Raw genomic sequence first — 10,951 nt, forward strand, 5'->3', positions numbered from 1 at the left:
CACTAATAGTCAGAGTGCATAGGCAGTTGTGAGGAACCCAATTTTCCATGTTTGCACAAAGCACATTGAGGTGCATTACAACTATGTTAAAGAGAGACTCTCAACAAGAGAGATTAACTTGTCTTATGTGCCAACATAGGACAAGTGTGCATATATTTTCACAAAGGCATTGTCGCATGAGAATTTAGAAGCTTTTTGCAAAGCTTTGGGCTTACTCCCCTTTGTGGTCTGATCACGCTCTGAGGGGATGGCACTTCCCTATACTCTATGTCATTCACCGCATCACTCCTAGGGAGGATTTGTTACCATACATATGTGGTAGTGATGTGTGTGAACATACTTAGGACCGCCATGACATTTTTCCCCTTACTAGGAGGTTTTTTTTCCCGTGCATTGTATATACATCCACCATTCTTGGTTCTAGGGATAATCTATCTTTCCATTGTGCACTAAGCAATACTACTCTCTATTGTGTGCCTTGAGATTCTTCTTCTTCTCCAAGCTGTGTGTGTTTCCTTACAACCCTATTTCCAACAAAGTGTGAGATCCTTAATTGAATTTTGGAGCATCTAGCAACACTCGGAATACTTGATAGAACCTTGAGTGAGGAGCAACATGTGCAAGCAACTCTATTAGCGAATATCTGCAACACATTGGAAATTCTTAATTAAGCAGCCCTCAAACAAAGATGGGATGTTTCTTAAGAAAAGTACTTTGGAAATGTGGATGAAATCATTTGAAGACTTGCCCATGGCTAAGGCGGTAAGGGTTATGTAGGTCTTGGCAAAGCCATCCTTATATAGGGCAAGGTCTAGTGTCCAAGCTACCTCAGATCATGGTCCTATCTTAACCTCATTGGTGGCATGTGGGAAGCAACAACATGGCAACTCCATATCTAAGGAGTTGAAGGAACTAGTTTATTCCTTTTGAAATCCAAGTCAGATCCAAGATGTTTGTAGAAAAACATTGGGGAGGCACAACCACAACAAACACTCTATTCATATACTCGATGAGCCACATGTATACCAATTGTGCTTTTCTAAGGACATAGAGGAGATGATATTTAGCATAGTTGTTTCTATTGATCACACATGATATATTATAACTACCTTGTGTTTGCTATTGCTACCATATTCCCCATTAATTATTAGCATATACAATATGCTCAATAACATGAAAGCCATGGTAACTAGCATATACACTATAATTGGCCTTATATGCCATACTAGCCAGCATATGGGCCATGATAAGTAGCATACATGCCATGGTTACTAGGATACATACCATGATTACTAGAGTAAAGTCCATGGTTTATAGCATATGGGCTATGCTATCTAGTATGCATCCCAACTAAGTAGTATATACATTATGCTTAGTAGCTTACATACCATGCTAACTAGCATATGGGCCATTCTTGGTAGCATACATGCCATGCTTAGTAGCATACACTCCATGATTAATAGCATATGAGCTATGCTAGCTAGCATACACTCCATGCTAACTAGCTATTGTTCATGCTTGATAGCCTACATGCCATGCTCAGTAGCAAATGGGCCATGCTTGGTAGCATACACTCCATGCTAACTAGCATATTGTTCATGCTTGATAGCCTACAGTCCATGTGAACTAACATATGGGCCATGCATGCTTACTTGCATACACATGTATGCTTACTAGCATGCACTCCATGCTAACTAGCATTATTGACCATGGTAACTAGCACACACGCCATGCTAACTGGCATATTGTTTACTTCCTACTAAATGGCATACATGAAGGGTTCAATTCAATGTTTATGTAGCTGATGTCATATCTTAAGGCATGTGCGGTTCTAATTATTGGACTTGATTATTTACAGGTTGAGTTGTTTTGCAGATTCAAAGCCCTCCAGAGTGCAAAATTTACTTGCATTCTTTTGAGTATTTAAATCCTTTCTTCATCCGTCGGCTGAAGGATATATATACATGTTGCTATGAATATCATATGAAGATGTATTTTTTGAAATATTGACTCAATCACATGCATTCCCAAAATTTTGGCCTCCATGTTGGCAAATGTAGATGTGATTGTCATATTTGTGTTAAAGATGGTTCTAGTGGTGTATGCTCCTTTGTAGTACATACTTTCATTGGCATCACCCAACTATGGGAGTCAGTGGTCTGTTCAAAGCAAGAGGAGGAGACCTTCCATAATAGATTGTGCTTGATAGGGCAATAGATTGTGCTTGATAGGAGACCTTCCATAATAGATTGTGCTTGATAGGGCAATGCAAAAATTGTAGAGTCAAGAAAATGGTTTGCTATCCTCTAGAGAAAAGAAAGGAAGGGTTGTCCCATTACAGTAAAGGTATTTGCATATGTGGAGAGTAAAGACAAGCAAGGTAACACAAGGAAGGGGAATGATCTTCTAAACAAGGAAATGTGAACATGGGAGTTCTTGCACTTTTAAAATCCACACTGAGAATTTTCATTACTCACAACTATGTTGCTTGTTGGCAATCATAGTAGTTTAAAGAGTGTATGTGTATTCATAGCTTCCTTGATGAGATGGTTGTATCTGTGATCAACTTTGCAGAGAACTACTCCTTCAAATAGCATAATGCAATCCTGTCTATGCATTGGCATTCCACTCAAGTTACAATACTTATTCACAAAACCTATATTAAGAAGGCTGGCAACATCATCAAAACTATCTATACCTATATTAGGAAGGCTAGTGACATCATTAGAAATGTCCACTTTTTCATTTTAGATCATAGAGTTCATGATACCTTATCTATTGAAGGAGTAAGGCATATCAATCAAATCACTAGGTGTGGTCAGATGGTCCTGCTTCAATTGAATGCATGCAATCCTTTCTACTTTGTAGCTAGGTATGCAGGTATGATAAATGAGCCATTTCTTCTCAGCATCGGGACATGGCAAGAGAGAACATGATGGATCAAGGACTGTGGTGAAGAGAACGCTAACTCACAAATAGTTAAAGGCAGGTAGTCTTTCATTAAAGTGTGCCTCTAACACGGTTGCTTATTATAAAGCCAACCTATCTGAGGGTGCGGATGCTTGTTATGATTAAAAATAGAGAGACATTGTGTGTGTTGATCTTTGGGAGGTCAAAGTAGGAGAGATGGATGGGGAGGTAAAATGGAACTGTCTGTGAATGAATGGATTGTAGGCATACTTGTGTGCAACGAAGATGGAGAGAGTGCAAGAGAGAGAGAGGGGGAAAGCACAACACATGGATGTGGGGTGGAGCTCCCAAATCTCATTGTATGAGCACATGTGAGAATAAGTGAGAGCTCCTTATTCTTTATACAAGGAGATAAATGTGGGCGATCGGACAGTGGCTGACGGTCACGGGCAAAGCATGGTGAGGCACACCGCCTTTACCTAACATTCTCCCACTAAAGGTTGTGTGCCGATAACACTACAACACTAAATGAAGATATCGATGCGCCTATATCGACGGCCATGCCTTTCCACGCGTATATCGACGACATTAGCGGGCGTCGCTATACGCGTCGCAATGTGCGTCGATATACGCGTGGAAAGGCTTTATTTGCCACGCGTATATCGACGCCAAAAAAATTGGGGGAAAAAAGCGAAACCCGTGCGCAGGGGCCATTTTCGCATGCTCGGGTCTTGGCTGAAACCTGCTGCGTAGGTATTATGTCCATCTCCACCCTCCCTAACCCCTCTCTCTCTCTCTCTACCTCTACATCGTGTGTGTGTGTGTGTGTGTGTGTGTGTGTGTGTGTGTGTGTAGGAAAAAGAGAGAGAGAGAGAGAGAGAGAGAGAGAGAGAGAGAGAGAGAGAGAGAGAGAGAGAGAGAGAGAGAGAGAGAGCGGTGTGTGTGTGTGTAGGAAAGAGAGAGAGAGAGAGAGGTGTGTGTGTGTGTAGGAGAGAGAGAGAGAGAGAGAGAGAGAGAGAGAGAGAGAGAAATGTGTGTGTGTGTGTGTGTGTGTAGGAAAGAGAGAGAGAGAGAGAGAGAGAGAGAGAGAGAGAGAGAGAGAGAGAGAGAGAGAGAGAAATGTGTGTGTGTGTGTGTGTAGGTAATCAAAGAGAGAGAGAGAGAGAGAGAGAGAGAGAGAGAGAGAATTAATGTATGCTTAGGAAATTAAAACTAAAGAAAAAAAATTAAAGAGAGAAATGAAATGAAATGTTATATTAACGTCTTCGAAAGGCCAAAGTGACCTATGAGACATGAGACAAGAAAGTTACAATGTGATGGATCTGATACAAAGTCAGAGTAAGAAGATGACAAAATAAAATATTATGGAATCCTAAACTGTTGGGTGTGGACTAAACGGCTAAACGAGCTAGTTCGGATAGGTAGATCTCCTCCATGGTCAGTACTCTGACCGGACGTTGTACATGTCGAGCCAAAGTGACCTAGCTAGATCCTCTGATGCAACCTATGTCGATGTTGTGTAGTCCTCCGCAGTTGTGGGCGTGTAGATCTCCCTAGATCAGTCGCTCGTTCGATCATTAGAGAGATAGGGAAGTAGAGAGAGAGAGAGAGAGAGAGAGAGAGAGAGAGAGAGAGAGAGAGAGAGAGAGAGAGAGAGAGAGAGAGAGAGAGGAAATAGAGAGATTGACAAAGAGAGTTATATATATATATATATATATATATATATATATATATATATATATATATATATATATATATATATATATAGAGAGAGAGAGAGAGAGAGAGAGAGAGAGAGAGAGAGAGAGAGAGAGATAGGGAAGTGAAGCTCCAGGAGTTATGGCAGAGAAATAGGAAAATAGAGAAATAGAGAGAGATAGGAAAATAGAGAAAGAGAGATAGCGAGAGCGAGATCGAGAGAGAAAGAGAGATAGCGAGAGCGAGATCGAGAGAGAAAGAACAAGAGATAGAGTACGTAGACAGAGAAGAAACTATGGAACTAAAAGAGGCAAAGGGATTTTGCCTGCTACATGCATTGCCATGTACACCTAAGAGTGCACGTATGTGTCTACCCATATAGGATTTGACCAATAAAGACGAGATTTTGACCCGGTGGTCCTGATCTCCGTACACCTCTGGACCGAGGTGTACGGAGATTGGGCAAGACTAGAGAATGCGAGGTAGTTTACATTGTGAGGAGTATATATATATATATATATATATATATTAAAACAACATTCATAATCATTGTAGATGGCAACGTCATCAACTAACATGGAGGAAAAGATTGCATGCTCGTGCACGCTCTGCAAGTATCAAATCCTGCGCAAGCGTAGGATATGTAATGAGCATGTGCACAAGTACGGAGAGTGTGCTAAAGAAACCGTACAGAATCTGCGATACGACTCCTACGGAACGAGCATTGATTTCCGCAACATAGCACCTACATCTGAGAGAGAGAGAGAGAGAGAAAAAAGATTATGCGTGAAGGTTCGACCAATATAGAGCCACGGATGGAAGCAGAAAAGGGCTTACAGACAGAAGACGACGGCATGGAGGAGATGTTGGATGCCTTCTTCCAGACAAGCGAGGAGAACGCGAACGAAGCAGCACCAGAAGCCGTGCGCCTATCTCCTGAAGACATGTTGAGAAAGTTGACACGTCAACCAATCTATGAAGGCGCCAAAATATCTGTGCTTCGTACTTGTCTGGCGTTTTTGAATCTTCAGTTAGTGTACGGGTGGTCAGATGCAAGCGTCACTGCTTTATTTAGGTACGTAATTTACAAAAGAGATTTTCCGATTGCAACGGTGATGTGCTCGAAGAGCTTTAATTTTAATTTAATGTGGCTTAAACAGGTTATTGCGGGAGCAACTTCTCCCGGCTGGCAATGAAATGCCCCCCTCCAGGCCAGACGCAAAGCAACTTCTGGCCTCAGTTGGCTTGGACTACAACAAGATTCATGCATGTCCAAATGATTGCATTCTTTTTTGCAATGAATTCATAGATTGTCTGTCGTGTCCTAAGTGCGGAGCAATGCGCTACAAACAAGATGCAGTTGGCGAGACAGTGCCAGCTAAAGTGTTGCGGAATTTCCCTATTATTCCTAGAATAAAAATCATGTTTCGTTGTGGTTCCATTGAAAAGTTGATGCGGTGGCATTCTACGAATAGATCCACTGACGCAACATTTAGGGTTCCCGCTGATTCGAAGGCTTGGAGGCACATTGAAGATACATGGCCACATTTTAAGAGTGAACCACGCAATTTTCGTTTGGGCATGGAAATGGATGGAGTCAATCCATTTGGCTTGAGAAGCTCGTCATGGAGCACTTGGCCTGTGTGCCTTATCAATTACAACCTCCCGTCGTGGCTTGCTATCAAGAAGGGTCATTTGATTTTAAGCTTGATTGTACCTGGTAAGTTCAAAGAAAAAAACATGGATGTTTATCTAGCTCCACTAGTTGACGATCTCCAGGAGTTATGGCATGGGATCGACATAGCAGATGCGGTTGAACCAGTAGGACAATAGCATGCAAGGATCCATAGACTTCTTATGTGGACTATGCATGATTGGCCAGGATACTGAGAAGCTTCTGGTAATGGTTATTGATTTACAAAATTCTCGCTATTCGCAAGCCCTTTGCCTTGGCCTGATTCATGCTTTGATATATGTAGGAATAACAACTTCGGGATACAATGCATGTCCAATTTGCGGGCAGTCTTTGGATGTGCGCTATTCTAACTCTCTTCGAAAGACAATTTATCAAGGCCACCACCGTTATCTTCCAGATGGCCATCACTTGCGCGAAGGCCATCTTGGTCGCGTCGAATGTCATCCTATGCATGTACAAGAGTGGCGTCGCCGATGGGAGCAACATGAGGGGCAACCTGTTCCAGGAATGAAACGTTTGTCCATTCTCCATACGTTGCCGTACTGGGGTGATCTACTAATTAACCATTTGCTGGATCCAATGCATATATTCAAGAATGTGGGAGAGCTTCTCTGGAAGACAATCATGGGAATGAAAGACAATCGAGCTTCCCGAGATGATTTGCAGTCGGTTGGAAAGATGCCAGAGCTGTGGCCTTTCACCAATGCAGCTGGTCAAACAAAACTTCCAAGAAAAGGAAAAAGTCACTTACATAGTGGAGACCATCCTGAGAGAGTACCAGCCTGCTCCGGGTTCTTCCGTTGTTTCGGCGCAGTGGATCAAGGGTGTTGCACGGGACACCATCAAACATCGACGAGATGCAGCTCGGAAGGCTTTCAGGACCGGCTCGCCGAAGCCTTCGGGCATCCCACACGAGACGTGGCTGCAGATCAACGAGGATGATCGGACAGCGGCCATGCGGTTCAGACAGCAACGTGAGGCCGCGCAGGTACGACAGATGACTAGGGGGACATCTCATCTTGGCAGCGGAGGCTTCGACACCTTTCGCTATGAGTTTGTGAGTTTCTAATCCAATCTTAACTATGACGTTTTTTAAAACGCGATGAATCATGTATTCTTATTACTTTGATTTTTGTATAAACATAGAATCTTGCGATGCATCGAGCTCCATCACGCGAGGAGGAGTCAGATGGATATCGCAGAGGTATCTATGAAGTACTGAATGATCTTGAAGCTTCAGGAGAGCCTGTAGACTGGGAGGCCTTATAGTCTCGCTGATCGCTTGAGGTGAGACGTTAATATGTATGAGTTGATTTAATTAAGTCAGTATATGTGAAGTAATATCAATACTAATTTTGTGAGTTGTCCTATGCGCAGGTTGCGATGCCTAGTCATTAGTGGACCAGATTTCATCTATATGCTTTGTGAGACACAGACACGCTTCTATGTCTCTTTTTTGTACAAATAGTTAGTGTTCAGACAGTTATTGTTTCCCTTATGGTTATGATTATTGTCATTGTCATTGTATAGACAATTATTGTTTCTCTTTCTGGTTATGCTTATGGTTATTGTTAATTTTGTTTATGGTTATGGTTATCTGCATTATGGTTTTGATCAAAGTGGTTATAGCCGGTTATGGTTTTAAGTTATGGTTTTAATTTATGGTTATGCTTTTAAGTTATGGCTATGCTTTTCAGTTGGTACGGTTGTCTTTCATTGGCCTTAAATCTCATGTGAGATCCTACATGGATAGCATGTAGGAGGCGTATACATGATATGGTTTTTTAAAAAAAGTTTATGTAAAAACAAATGGAACTCTACCGAAATTTTTGCGCTCGGGAGCATGGTTGATATTTTGGTGCTGCTCGCTTTCTTGGGCAGAGGGCAGGAAGTCTGGCTGTGGCTGTGTCCATCTTTTAACTGGGCACACGCCAGGCTACCTGCCCTCTGTCCAAGAAAAATGTTTTTTGCTATGGTCATCGCTATGTGCTTCGCTATTCGCGTCGCTAATAGCGACTGGTTTCACAGCGACACGGATAGCGATGCGCATAGCGATGGGCAGCGTCGATATCTATGTCGATAACACGTTTTTTTGTTGTAGTGTAAGTGGCTAGAAGACTAGCCTACAACTAGTATATACAAGAGGGAGAGAAGACGACTCTCAACCTATGCTCACTAGCTCACTCCATACATGTGAGTGCATGCTATAGTGGAAATGCAACATGCATACCACTAGGGCTAGAGCCACGATGACACTCCTGATGTAGGTATCGAGTGACGGCCTGCATGGCTCCACATTGCACAATGACAGTGTCAGTCATAGCACAACTGACAACTCCCACTGCAAATGCACCAACCGCATACGCAAGATCAGGTCTCGAGACCAAAAGGTCAGACATGAGAGACCCAAAAGCCGTTGAAAGTTGCATTATGTGTGCCAACCTATCCATATCAACAGCAACCTCAGTGCCATATGCATCCTCATCCAGAACCACCTGACTATGCATCACCATGTCAGCATCGTCTGACAAAGGCATATCTGTTGAGAATGACTGCAAAATTAAAAAAACATCACCACTGCAATCACATACAGCTGTTTGAAGGACATTGTCGCCCTCAAATGTATCAGACGCATCATAGAACAATGCATCGGTCTCTGGATCAATTGATGTCACCTTAACTAATGACTGACCAAGTTGTGCATCCATAGAGATACCATTGTCTACGTAAACGTGACCACAAGACAAATACACAACCTGCTCTTCACGCAGCACATCTACAAAAGAGACATGCCTCATCTCTCGCTCCAAACATGGCTCCAAATACACAGAGACTACACCGCCTCGTGTGTCAAAAATATGCAAAGGGTATACCAGACCACTCCTAGCACCTTTGGCTATCACCAATGATCCCCTATGCATCTGAAATGACCACTCTCCAAGCAATACACAGTTTCTACTACTGTACAATTGACGCACTAAAATGAGACTTTGGTTGAGTCCTGGTACACATAACGTACATCTCACAGTGTAAGCAATGCACCGCTAGGTAAAGACATGCATACATCTCCAGTACCCTCTATGTCATATGTTGAACCATCAGCAAACTACACACAACCAAGTCTCTCACTTGAGAAAGAGCAAAACAAATCAGGACGAGGCGTCACGTGGAAAACTACATGCTTGTCTAGTAGAAAACGAGTAGACAATGTGCTATCCCAAGACACAAGTAGTAGTCTGAAGGCAAGCTAGACTCAAAAGTGACATGTCCGTTACATGCATACTCTCTAGCATCTGTCCTCATAGTAGCACCATGCATCTGCCTCTTTCGTTGCCTCATACGCCTGAAGGAACGACGCCTAATATGCCCATCGTGGTCGCAGTGCTAACATGTCAGTCGCCATCGTGAGCGAGAACCGCCTCTAACCTAAAGCATCTCCATATCCATGCCAAAAATATAGCAAACAATGCTCGAGATCACAAGACTCTCCCACCCAAGAGTAAACCACTGTCTCAAGCAAAGAAGGTGAGCAAACGGTCAAGCTCACTAGCCTCTGCAATATGCATACATATCTGGCAAAATTTTGGCAGTCTCCTCTGTAGCTGGAGCAAAAAACTCAATAGTAAATCACAATGGAGACAACAACAAATGCCCAAATGGCCAATCTGAGAATGTACTCGTCCGAAATCACCTCACAAAGTCATACACTGAGCCAAACACCCCTAGCCGGAGTATTACTCAACGGCGCCACAAATGACATACATATGTGAGTGAAAAACTGATGCCAAAATGTGTCAATGAATGAAGAATGTGCCAGAAAACCGTAGCATACACAACCTGTGTAAAAGTGCGAGTTAAAATTCAACCACTGTCTAGAGTAGCAAGAACTGTCCTTGTAGAGTAACACAGGCTCGTGTATGATTGAAACATATGGCTATAAATCAGCCCCAAAATCAGCTCTCAAATAATTGAAGAAACAGGTCATAACTGCATCCTAAATTAGCTTACATTTGAGCCATACATAGGTAGGTAATGGAAGGTTCTGACGCATATATAGCGTGTTCATTACTCCCTTGACCATTCACAAACGGTTCCTGTCCAGCTAAAGCAAGCTGCTTTGGATCATTGGACACCGCTAGTTGCTCAACCACATGGGCTTTCCCTCGAGCATCATGAGTCCTCTGCGCATTGGAAATCTCCTTTTCCTGGAGAACAGCAGGGGGGCCATAGGGCATCCCTGCTTAATAGAACTTTTGACCTCAAAAGAGCCCACAATTCTATCGTTGAATAGGAGATGTGATTGGCTTCAAAACCCAGTACACTTACCAGACAACATAGGTGCGGCCCAAAGCCCAAAGCTTCCATGATGGCTTCTATATATGTCCATGTTATTCTATCATAAGCCTTATCCAGCAGGTCCAACTGTAATAGTACACACTCTTGCTTTGTGACAGTTGCATACTCGATGCCCACCATTGCTGCCAAGATATTATCATAAACGGACAGCTCACAAATGATCTCGGGGGATTCACTATGTGTAAAACTACCATATCACGTGCGTTCAAGACATATTTGTAAAACCCCTTATATGTGAATTTTGTTAATAATATAATGTACTCTTTTCTTTTAAAATCTGTAAGTTTTTTC

The 10,951-nt window shown here is 42.6% G+C and overlaps 1 pseudogene; it reads right to left on the minus strand.

The window, feature by feature from the left end:
- Positions 1 to 9,102, minus strand: part of LOC147463438 (uncharacterized) — a 36,988-nt pseudogene extending 27,886 nt beyond the window's left edge.
- Between the last annotated feature and the right edge of the window lie 1,849 nt (positions 9,103 to 10,951).

This window comes from Adiantum capillus-veneris, chromosome 2, assembly GCF_014529385.1.
Source record: "Adiantum capillus-veneris isolate H3 chromosome 2, ASM1452938v2, whole genome shotgun sequence".
NCBI classification, from domain to species: domain Eukaryota; kingdom Viridiplantae; phylum Streptophyta; class Polypodiopsida; order Polypodiales; family Pteridaceae; genus Adiantum; species Adiantum capillus-veneris.